This window comes from Herpailurus yagouaroundi, unplaced genomic scaffold, assembly GCF_014898765.1.
Source record: "Herpailurus yagouaroundi ecotype Mexico unplaced genomic scaffold, PumYag 164, whole genome shotgun sequence".
Lineage (NCBI taxonomy): Eukaryota > Metazoa > Chordata > Mammalia > Carnivora > Felidae > Herpailurus > Herpailurus yagouaroundi.
In genome coordinates, this window is record NW_024412405.1 from 26,832,630 (window position 1) to 26,845,864 (window position 13,235).

The 13,235-nt window shown below is 38.2% G+C and overlaps 1 pseudogene; it reads right to left on the minus strand.

Moving 5' to 3' along the window:
* Positions 1-7,544: 7,544 nt before the first annotated feature.
* The window catches only part of LOC121037895 (E3 ubiquitin-protein ligase TRAF7-like), a 12,176-nt pseudogene continuing 6,485 nt past the window's right edge, over positions 7,545-13,235 (minus strand).

Here is a 13,235-nt window from a genome sequence, read left to right on the forward strand (position 1 = left end):
GGTAACATTCTCGTCACATCATATCAAGGGTACGTACATCAGCATAATTTATCACTGTTCATATTAAACTTGACCATCTGGCTGACATTTGTCAAATTTCTCCACTGTGCAGTTACCTGTTTCCCCCTGTGTGCATACCATGTTTTTGGAAGGATGTCACTACATGTGGTCTTCACTCAAGGTGTAAGAATTTGCACTCCATATCTTTGATAGGGAAGTATCTATCCAAATTATTTGGAATTTTTCTTCATAGTAGATCTGTCGATTACTCCTCATTCATTTATTCAATTATTTATTTATATCAGTATGGATCTATAGACATTCATTTATACTGTAGGTTATAATTTGATAATACTTTATTTACTTTGTTGCTAATTTCTTTCTGACTTTGGACATTGGAAGCTTTTTCACTTAACTTCTGTGTCCCTTTGACATAGTCCCATCTGTTGTGGTGTTTGTTTGTTTGTTTGTTTGGTCTTAAACACTTCTTCACTCGTAGCACAAGAAAATGTTCATGGTTCATCTTTTACATTTCCTGCCCCAGTCCTAGATTCAGATCTTTCTCAATGGAGCCTTGGTTCTTTCTGTTGGGCAACAGCATAACATTTAAATTAGCTAAACATTTAAAACAGTTTAGCCAGGGGGAATGAGGAAGTGTTGACATTATCTCATAGTCCCTGCAAAAGTAAAATTGATTGATTTCTTTTGCATTTCCTGATTGAACTTTATCTGGTATGTCAGCTTTTATAAAGAATGGAAAAATACAAAACTTTGGTGCACTGTAAGAGGATATTTTCTCCTCTTTGGTCAGAGACAGACCATGGATCAGCATTAAATGCATTGTTATTTGGTTCTCAAATTCAGCCTGAAATGACATTCTTTCAGGTTCTCTTGTATATGAGAATGAATTACTAATGTTGTGACTAAACTTATTAAACTTTTATATTTCCACATGATTTCAGTAATACATATATATATATTATTGTATATATATGTAACTATAGTTTATATCTATATATAGTTTTTTCATAAACAACGTGCCTTTTGAAATGTGATTTATGAGAATCATAATTCAGAAGAAAGTATAAAATGAAAAATACATATTTCAGCAACATACCATACCTTCTCTGAAATCAAGTAGGGTCAATCCATCAATCCACGAACATAGCACAAATCTCAGCCATCAGTGACATTCCCAAAATAAAAGATGAATGCAGGAGGGCATAACTATGGTTTCTACCTAACTTCCCAGGAGCGCTAACCGCTCTTCAAAGTCTAATTACCCTCTTTTCTTTCTCCCCTCTTTTCTATAATATCTCTGTAACACTCTATCATGGTTCACCTGTGTCTTAAGTGGTAAGCCACTGTTCTGTGGTTGGCCTGAAGGCAGGGACAGAAGCTAGAGTGATAGGGGAGGCTGAAAGGTATCTATGCCAGCTCAATGTTTAACCTACCTGCTTCGAAAGTATGAGTCTTTTAAACTGAACAGAACATTTTACTTATAACTACAAATAAGGTTAAAAAACATTATACTTAAGAGAAGCAACACACTGATTTTCAATCGTGCACATTTGTAAACAGATCAGTTTAAGTCTTTTCTACCAAGAGGAGTTTGATAGGTGGCGAGGTGAGAACTGCTAAGACAGACTTTTAATTCCCATTTTTGCCTGGAGCCATTCTAAAGATCATGAAGAACGTGATTCAGACAGTTATTTACTTACTCATCAGTAAAAATCCTAGATTTTCTGAATTGCCAAAACAATCTCTGTCATACTAGAGCTTAATGTTAGCTCATAACATTGGTCCAATTAAGTGAAGTGCTCCACAGCCACCTGTATTTCTGTCAGTGTATGTGTCTCCAGGGTGTAGTGGGGAGCATATAATAATTCAGGAATGATTGCCTCGAAGGTTTTATTGGACTCACTCAGTTAACTTAGATAAAATACAGAGAAAAAGAAAACCTTCTTGCTTGCTAACTCTTAGCTCTTGTGTTTGTTTTCTTACTAGACATGTGTTATGTAGCTCATGGAGAGAAATATGGATAATATCAGATAATAATTTGTCTAGTTATCAAAGTTTCATAATTTTTTTCCAGGGGCAAATAAATCTGGCCCTCCAAATAAGTGTTCTTTTAAATACTTAACTGTAGCTGGTTATTGTATGTAAGAAACAAGTATCCTGTGTATTCATTTGGGGGTAGGGGAGCTCTTTTAAACTCATATTTGGTACCAAGAACAAAGTAGAAGGGGATAGATGTTTTATATGTTTAAATTATATGTGACCTAAGTGGTTTAGAAACTGAAAATATTTAAGTGAAGAAAACAGACATATTGTTAACGTTCTCAAGCAATCTTTGCTCTTGGGAAAATGAAACATAAATATGACCTCTTTGAAGCCATGTTGGGATACAAAGAGTAGATTGTATGACACATTGTTGAATGGGGAAGAGTTACTGTTACCTAAATATTGCTCTTTATTATATCCCCTATGTGTTGCTCCTGCTGCCTAAACTGTCCTTCCTTAATTCTATGATTAGAAACCCATGCCTATCCTTATCATCTCTCAGCTCATTTCCAGCAAAAGGACTTTTCATTCAGCCCCCAGCTTATCCCAACCTGGCTCTACTCTACACAGTTAACAAAACCCTTTTCCTCAAACCAATAAATTCATGAACAAGCATATCTAACCCAATATTGGGATTCGTCGTTTTGGCAGGTAGCACATGGAAAATAACAAACATATCAAAATTTTAAAGTAGCTCATGTTTCCTTTAGGATATTTTAGAATATCATTCAAAAATTAAGTTAGGGTGCCTGGGTGGCTGAGTCAGTTAAGCATCCGACTCTTTTTTTTTTTTTCAACGTTTTTATTTATTTTTGGGACAGAGAGAGACAGAGCATGAACGGGGGAGGGGCAGAGAGAGAGGGAGACACAGAATCGGAAACAGGCTCCAGGCTCTGAGCCATCAGCCCAGAGCCTGACGCTGGGCTCGAACTCACGGACCGCAAGATCGTGTCCTGGCTGAAGTCGGACGCCTAACCGACTGCGCCACCCAGGCGCCCCAAGCATCCGACTCTTGATGTCAGCTGAGGTCATAATCTCAAAGTTAGTGAGTTTGAGCCCCATATCTAGCTGCGTGGTATGGAGTCTTCTTGGTATTCTGTCTCTCCTTCTCTCTGCCCCTCCACAGCTTATGCATGCACTCTGTATCTCTCAAAATAAATAAATAAACTTAAAAACAAAGAGAGACTAAACAATTAAGTTAAAATGTCTCAGCTTATTACATGAGTCCTGAGGAGTCTGACTCCAGCCTCATTCTCCAACCTGGTCTCCCTGCTACATGACCTCACACTTCCTTTATTGCCATAGTTCTCCACAGAAATAGAATGAATAGGATGTGTGTACTTCAATAGGAAGTGTGTTTTTTCACCTTACTTGTAGTTATTACATATATATTATATACATATTATATATGTGTATATGTGTATACACACATATATATGTGTGTGTATATATGTATACATATAATATATACATAGTGAAAGAGAAAGAAAAAGAGAGAGATTTAAAGAGATTTATTATAAGGGACTGGCTCACATGATTATGTGATTATGACTGGGAACCCCAGGATAATAGATGTGTGACACTAGTCTGAATCTGAATGTCTGAGAAGAACAGAGTTGATGATATAAGTTCCAGTCTGAAAGCTAGCAGGCTCAAGACACAAGGAAAAGGAATGTTTAAGTAGAAGTTTGAAAGCTGGTGCAATGTCCCAGCCTAAGCAATAAGGCAGAAATTTCCCCTTACTTAGCCTTTTTGTTCTATTCAGGTCATCAATTGATTGTATGAGGCTCACTCACATCAGGGAGGACAATTGACTTTACTGGATCTACTGATTCAAATGTTTACCAGAAACACCCTCACACAAAGTTAACCATCACACCTGCTCTCGCTCTATCGATGAGTGCATGAACATGCTCTCACTTCCTGCATTTGTCACATTTTTCATCGTCTGCTAGGACTTTGCACAAGTTTCTGCCTTTCAATCAAATGACTTTCCTTTTCCTACATGACTGGTATTACCCTATGTGTCCTTAAAATCTATTTTACAGCCAGATTATAGTGGAGACTCCATGAACCAACCTAGGCAAAATTAATTTCCTGATGCTCTGTTTCAGGAAAGAACCTTGTTTTCTCCTCTTTTAGCTACATGAAATATGGCTATCTGGGCAAGCCTAGTTCTCTGTCTTCCTCACTTTTCTATGAGCTAATTACTCCAAGGCAGTAGCTGTCAAACAAAGATGTTATCCACCCCACCATCAGGGGATATTTGTTATGTGCAGATATTTTTGGTTGGCATAACTGGAGGAGGGAATGCTAATGCAATGTAATGTGTAGGGGTCAGAGGCTAACCGAGCAATTGTGCACAAGATACCCTTCTGCAACAAAGAATGACCTACCTAAGGTCTCCTTGGCACTGTTTGACACTTTTGGCAGAATAAATCCTTGTTGAAGGGAGTCAGCTGTCCTGTACAGTGCAGGAGGATTAGCAGGATCTCTGGCTTCTATTCACCTGATGCAGGAACAGCTCCTCCTCCAGTCATGAAAACAAAACCTTCTCCAGACATTGAAAATGTCCCATGTTGCAAAATTTCTCTATGGATATTGAGAAATTTTTAAAAAATATATGAAAAAAACCAAACTTATGGAAACAGAGACTAGAATGGTGATTATCAGGGCCTGGAAGGGATGAGGGATGGGCGGTTTAGGTGTGGGTGGGTGTGTATGTGGGGAGGTGATGACGAGATATTGGTAGAAGGATGTAAATTTCCAGTTGTTAAGTTCTGGGGATCTAATATACAGCATTGTGATGTAGATAACAATACCATATGAATACTTGAAAGTTGCTAAGAGAGTAGATCTTTTTTTTTTTTTTTAATTTTTTTTTCAACGTTTATTTATTTTTGGGACAGAGAGAGACAGAGCATGAATGGGGGAGGGGCAGAGAGAGAGGGAGACACAGAATCGGAAACAGGCTCCAGGCTCTGAGCCATCAGCCCAGAGCCTGACGCGGGGCTCGAACTCACGGACCGCGAGATCGTGACCTGGCTGAAGTCGGACGCTTAACCAACTGCGCCACCCAGGCGCCCCGAGAGTAGATCTTAAATGCTTTCAGACAAGAAAAGAAATGGAAATTATGTGAAGTGATGGAGGTGTTAACTCACACTATGGTAGTAATCATACTTTAATATATAAGTGTATCCAGCATGTTGTACACCTTAAAGTTACACAATGCCATATGTCAATTATATCTCAGTAAAGGTGGTGAAGAAAAAAAACAAAACAAAACACATATTGTGCATAATAGCACCTGATTAGCCAAGATAGTGAAGGCTTAAGGAAATGAATTCTGGAATCATAGAGTCCTGGTCTTGAATCCTCTCTAAATTTAGTGCAAGGAACAATGAGACATATTTAATTTCCTCAAACTCTGTTTTCATCTGTGACCTAATGGTCTAAGAGTACTAAATGACCCCCACAGTAATTGGGATAATTAAATGAGTGAATATGTAGTGTCTGGTAAATGGTATGTGCTCAGTACATGCAGCTACTGTGATTGGCTAAGAGAATGCCACCATAAAGGCAGGTGTATTTACCTGAAAAATACCCTTAGTTGCATCATTTCAGAATATCTATAAAACTTAAAATTTGCACCAAATATCTTAGCACAGAAGTACTGTGCTGGATTACATTTAAATGTTTCATGTGCAAGCTTTGTCCCCTTGAATACAGAGATTACATTTTTTTTTAACATTTATTTATTTTTATTTTTGAGACAGAGAGAGACAGAGCATGAACGGGGTAGGGGAAGAGAGAGAGGGAGACACAGAATCGGAAGCAGGCTCCAGGCTCTGAGCCATCAGCCCAGAGCCCGACACGGGGCTTGAACTCGCGGGCCGCGAGATCGTGACCTGAGCTGAAGTCGGACGCTTAACTGACTGAGCCACCCAGGCGCCCCCAGAGATTACATTTTGGCTATCTCCCATAGTGTAGGCTATAATAAATATTTGCTGAATTGAAACTAACAAGAAAAAAATATCAACATTTATAAAATTGAGTGTGGCTGTTATACCTCTAAATAAGTCTTATTTGTCTATCTCACCCTATGACTGTTATGAGTAATTTTCTTTTTATCAGTATTAAGTGCCTACAGAGGCAGCATATAAAATATCAATTTATAGGGTCATGGCACACTGCTACAATACCATGATGTAATGCAATGAAAGATGAAATTTGGGACATAGATGTCTGTAGGAGGTCCAAAAGTTACGGAAAGATGATTCAAATTGTACAGACCACAATCACAGGATTAAGGGAAAGCAATTGTCACTTGTACTATGTGCTTATAACAAGAGTCAGAATGTGCCAGATGCACAGCTTGTCTGCAGCTGTTGTCATTTGAATCTTTTGTACAACATCCATTTCTCTCCCAACTGTGTGGGATTTATAAGAGCAGAGAGTTGATCAGAATCACTTTTTTTTTTTTTGTACTGAATTCTTGTGTAATAGCTCTTAGATTTAAACCATGCAGAAGAAAACATAACCCAGAAATAATTCCGCACATACTGCTTAAGCTATCACAGATGCCTATGTTGGATTTCATTGGATACAACTTTAAAGTGCTGATTAGGTCAGGCTATGAGCTTTGCCAACTACAACTGGAAACTCATAAATTGGTAAAATGCCACCTTTGGGATAAGTGTATATTTTAAATGCAGTCTTTGTACGAATATTAGCAGATCAATCTCTAATATCAAATACATATTTTCCACTATACTTTAGATTTGCAACATGCTTCTACTGCACAATATTAGGGAGACGATGTGATTGAAAAGCATATGAATGCACCACATACATAACATATTTTAAGACCAAAGGCTGTAAAAATGACCATGGTATATTTGTTACTCTCATATTTGTAGATACGTATCATCTTTGTTACATTAAAGACTAAAAAATTACTTTAAATTTCCACACTAAAATCATGTCTCCCACAAATCAGCAACTCATCTATTTCACTTTATTTTTTTTTCCATGCCCAGGCAAACACCTCAAAAGAATACTATAAACATTAACTTGTGGTTTGATCAACCTTGATGAACACTTTGTCTAACTAAATCCAATTCTAAATATTTTGTTCAGATTAAATTTAGTACATCTTTTTTTTCATATTCTGTGAGGTTTTTATTTCAATCAGGAAGTAATCAAATCTATATACAGTCTAAGAACAGTAAAAGAACCCTCAGTCCATCTGAGGTAGGGACAGAGGTGGGCCAAGGAGAGCATCCAACTTGGCACCTGGAGAGAGGGATTGGGCATTGTTTTGTCAGCATTGAGGGCAGGACCAAGCAGAAGGAAGTTTGCTGAGTGTAGAGCAGGGAGGGCACTACTGGGCAGGCTGAGCCTGTCCGCCTATCCCCACAAAGCTGGCAGAGATGCTGAGACTACCCATGTGGCCAGCCTGCCCCAGAAGAAGCCAACACTCAGTCTGGATTTCCTGTCAGCAAGCAAGCCCAAATCTTCACAGTGCAGCCCCCAGTCCCTGAGAAGAGTCAGCCCTGGGACACAACCATCACAGTCATGTTGCACCCTGGAGACACAGCAGGAATTATGTACAGATCATGCTGCTTTTACTTCAGACCCTGAGGGACTGGTTATAGCAGAGGCTTAAGACTTGGGTCTGGTAGGGCTTCAAGGGCGTACACAGTGCCTGTGGACTGTCAGGGTCCACACCTGCTCCTTAGGTCCCTGCCCCCCCCCCCCCGCCACATGAATGAGTTCTACGTGCCATAGACAATGTAGTGTTTTATCACATGTATAGATGTTGTTGCCAAATGTCTGTAGGATATGGATACAGTAGAGGGTCTAGATGTTCCAGATTTTCATTGGTAGGAGCCACTATACAGGTGCCTGTGGGTGACTATCAGGGCCCACACCCAATGGCTGAGGGCCATGAGCTTCTTCAACTTCAGCTGGGTGCCCAAGATGTTGCAGAACTTGATGGCCTTCAGGGAGCCTCTGAAGAGCATGCCATGTTAAGAAAACCAGCATTCACACTGCTGTCATGCCATCTTCTACAAGATGTTTCACAAGATTGTGGCACAGTCTTCTGTGTTGCTATAGAGCTTGCACCCCAGGATGTGGAATGCCAGCACAATGCCATTACGGTCCTCCAGTGTCTTCTGGCACTTATAGGTGATACATGTGTCCCACACATTGATGTTCCTGTTGGAGAAGCCACTGAAGAGCAGGTAACTTGTGGAATGGAAGCAAAGACACCAGACAGGGCCCAGGAAGAGTCCTTTGAACGGAAGATCTGCTGAAGATCATGGGATCCTTAGGATTCCCATGTTCAGGCGTGCACTGATGCAAGACAGATGGTCATTCAACGTGGTCACACCCCTATGAAACTCCATGACACCCTTGCTGAGCTTGCTCTGGATTTCATTTAGGACATCACACTTGATCTTGATGCTCTTCACCAGCTTCTCCTGCAACTTGCCAAGCACAGAGCACAGGAAAGCATCTCCTGAATCTTCCACACTAGTACCATGTGCATTTCTGGAAGTGCTATTTTGTCAGCTGCAAGAATTCTTTCAATCCCTGGAAGCAGCAAGTCTCCATGTATATACCATATGTGTCCTGGGCCTTGGTGAACCATGTACCTGTTCTTGGGGTGGGACACTTATGCTCACATACCTTGAGGTGGGCCTCCAGGTTCATCTTAAGGAAAGGCAGGCAGCTGGGGTTTTTGAGGCACTGCACAGGTCTGTAGGCAAGGTTGCCCTTGTGGTCCTTCCAGACACTGAGTTTAATGGATGAAGAGCTCCTTGATCTGCTCTGCCATAACAATGTTCACCACCACCATCAGGTTGATATGACCAGGGGACACTTCTGTGCCTGCATGGCTCATCTTTTCTTTTCTTTTCTTTTTTTTTTTTTTTGTAATTTTGTTTTATTTTTATAATTCCTTAAAACTGTAAGTATTAACTTCTAATTCATCTTAGGTTTAAACAACTGCATGGCTCACCTTTGACAGAACATGTGCCCACATGTGATGTCACAGAGTCCTAGAACACACTGCAGTACAGCTGGTGCAGGGCTTCTTTGAGGGTTGCTCTGCAAACACCAGTGGCCCCTGCACATCTTTTGCCTCAGGCAGTGAGAAAGTGGAGAGTGGGGTCATGCTGGACTCACAGTGCAGGGAGGTGATCAAATGGCAGTGTCTGAGTGGCAGAGGTACTGATAGGGGGCATGATGTCCTCCTCATCCATGGAGAATAGGCAAGCATGCTTTTGCACACATGGGTCCCATCAGCTTTCCTGATGGTGCTGACAACCAAAAAGGCAGCTTGAAGGTTATTTCCGTTCTGGTCCTGGTGGCAATGTCTGGGGTGGAAAGGTTGGCAAGTCCCTCAGAGAAGCAGTTGCAGTGGGTGCCCTTGCCTGGGCTCATGCTCTAGAGAGGCATCTGGAGTCCTCAGGTGATATTCCTCACCCACAGCTGCTCCAAGGATTTGACAACACATTCTGCCTTCTTGTGCCCCCTGACCACTGGCCAGAAAAGGGCTTAAGTTTACCTCTAAGGATAGTTTAAGTCTTCACACTTGTGCTTTCCTCCATATTCTTATATACTGTTAAATTCCTGCTTCCTTTGATAATTACCTGTTACAAGCATATTCCAAAAAAAAAAACAAAAAAAACAAAAAACAAACAAACAAAAAAAAACAAACACCAAAAACAAAAACAAAAAACCAAAAACCTGTGTATTGCTATTTGATTCCTGTTGCTAGAATTGCTCAGTTTACAAGCATTAACTAATTATTTCTTGTCTCTGGTGCAAAACACTTAGACCTAAAGTCACATTGTGCCCTTGGATTTTTAGAGTAACTCCAATAATACAGTAAGATATCTATAATTAATTATATCCAGGTAGCCCTTCCCTTCTTGCTGAGATTCCATATGAAGTGAAGGTGAGTGTGTTGGTAGTGGGTACAGAGAAGGAAGTCTTGGGAATAGTCATGGTTTCACAAATAATCTTTGTTCTCTGCTGCATAAGAGCTAGCTTTTAATTTGAAATATGATAGGCGACATAAAGTGTACATTTCCTTTTTAAAAATGTTTTTAATGTTTATTTATTTTTGAGAGAAATAGAGCATGAGTGGGGGAGGGGCAGAGAGAGACGGAGTCACAGAATCTGAAGCAGGCTCCAGGCTCAGAGCTGTCAGCACAGAGCCTGACGCAGGGCTCAAACTCATGAACTGGGAGATCATGACCTGAGATGAAGTTGGATGCTCAACCAACTGAGCCACCTAGGTGCCCTTTAAGTGTACATTTTCAATTCCAATCACTTTCCTAAGTTACTCAAATGATTTGACTTTTGAAGATCACTGTCCCACTATACACTCGTCCAACAAGAAAGCCAATAATTTTCTTAATTCCACGCACTATTCTATAACAAAGAAATTATATAAAACACTCAACATAGATTTTACTCTACAAAATGTAAAAACACAGTATCTACCATATATCCCATTGTATATGCTTTTTATTGCATTTGGCAGCTTAATGGATCTCTATGTAACTGAGGTTTTTGTCTTTACCATGCAAGATACCAGCAGAGATAGTGTTTGCTTGCTCTAAGTCCCACTCCAAGTTCTAGAGAATCTCATGGCTTCAGCAGTGGGCATACATCAATTCCATTCTGATTCACTGCGTTTGCGGGAACCAGGGACAGGTAATATAATCACAATTGGTATAAGTGTCTGTGGATGGCAGCATTTTTCACAGTAAAGAGGGACATTGGCAACCGTCCCGAAAGTCAAAAATATCTAATGAAAAAGAGTATGTACTTTTCATTAAAGAACAATAGTATATGTTATTTTCTTTGGTGGCACATTGGAATGTATTTGATAAACGTAAGGGTGTTTTGTGATAAAAGATTACACAGTATAAAATCTGATAGGACTGTTGAGAAATGAACGCTGATTGTGTTGATGATTGCCAGCAGTAACTCATGTTAGAAAGTAGTACCTGAGTTCACAGACAAGGAAGTTGGTGGTTCCAAGGAAAAACAGAAGTGGTCAATTATTTTCTGTGTACTCATCCAATCAGGTTGATTCCAAGAAGAGTAAATTTGTTGCTCATATTCATAATTGCTGATATTTTGAGTGAAAATAACTTTTTAATAATGCCCTGTTAAAGGGGCACTTGAGTGGCTCAGTTGGTTGAACATCCAACTTCCGCTCAGGTCGTGATCTCACGGTTCATGGGTTTGAGCCCTGCATCAGGCTCTGTGCTGACAGCTTGGAGCCTGGAGCCTGTTTCAGATTCTGTGTCTCCCTCTCTGCCTGTCCCTGCTCACAGTCTGTCTCTTGCTCTCTTGCTCTCTTTCTCTCAAATAAACATTTAAAAAAATAAAATAATAAAATAATGCCCTGTTACATATACATTCAAATAAGGTATTCAGCCCTGGAAGATGAGGAAATTTCAGTTACTCTCTTACCTTCCAGGCATGTCTTTGATTTATATATATCCAATTAATCAAGAAAGTACAAAACAAGGACATGTAATTTGCTACAATTATTCTTTTTTAATGATTTGAATGTTTTTATTCATCAAGTTTTCTGACAATTTAAAAATAATTTCATAATAATAATTCATTGTATATATACATACATGTGTGTGTATATATATATATATATGGTCTTGTAGCTTAGTTTTTCTTTCATAATAATAATTCATTGTATATATATACACGTGTGTGTGTATATATACGTATATATATGTATATATATACACACATATATACGTATATATATACGTATATATGTGTGTATATACGTATATATATATGTATATATATGTGTATATATATATATATATATACATATATATACATATATATATATATGTATATATACACATATATACGTATATGTGTGTGTGTGTGTGTGTGTGTATATATATACACACACTTGTAGCTTAGGTTTTCTTTTTTTAATTTTACTTTCTTTGAGTGAAAATTTAGATATATTATCCCAAAAGGGAAAACAGAAATAATGGTCCTTTAGGTCACATTTCAGTAAGTGAAAGTCAGGTTTTCTCGTCAAGTTTTATTTTAGAAACTCTCTTTAGGAATAACAAATTATTTGAAAATAGTGACAAAAAAGATGTATAAATAGCTAATGACTTGGTTGTTTTAACATATGTTTTTTTCCCCTAGCACCAGAAAGCTTTTTACCAAGAGTCAAGCTTGGGAATCAGGATGCAGAAATAATTAACAGATACTGTCTTTCATTTTGAAACTTAAAGGCACAGGATAGATAAATGAATATCTAATTATGAGATTTCTGGTAGTTTAAAAAGGGCATAGTGATCTCTTTTATATCATGAAGATAGTAATAATTCATTCAGTTATTTATTCAGCAAAGATTTCTGAGCATCCACTGTTTCTTCGGGAAATTTGCTGGATGCAAGTATAGATTGGTAACTAAGACAGGAAAAATATTTTCCCTCAAAAAACTTACAACTAATAAAATTTACCATATTTCATACAATTGTTAAGAAGAAGAATTGATAATGGCTGTGAACTTTCCTCTTCAATTAAAGGAAAATTAGTTTCAAATATTTTTATGGTATTTAACCCATTTAAACATATGCATTCTTATGCACTCTACTGAAAATATAGTCAGGGTAGTGCAAAATAGTATTGCTAATTTATTAATAATTTACTAATATTTTAACTTTCAACTTATTACATTCAGAATTCCAGAATATTGAAAATGTGAAACTCAGGTGTTTGACTAAGGCTACACAATTACTAAATTCATATTTATGGCAACATTAAACATTATAACAATCTAAATTTTTTACAATCTCAGTGCAAACTCAAACTACAAATACAAACGTTTACATGTTCACCTTCAAACAGCTATGATATTCTGTGAATTAGAGGTAAAATAACCTAAAATAGTGAACAAAACTTTTACTATTTACCTAAATATCCATACATCACTTTAAAAAGCCATTAACTTTCTCAGTAAATATAATTAAAAATAATGTGGTCTCAATTTTCCGCTCTCACTAAAAATGTTTTATTTTTCAAGTAACTCCTAGATTTTTAAAATAAGCTTTGGCTAAATTCTAAAAGAATCAAACTTAATTACTTAGTAA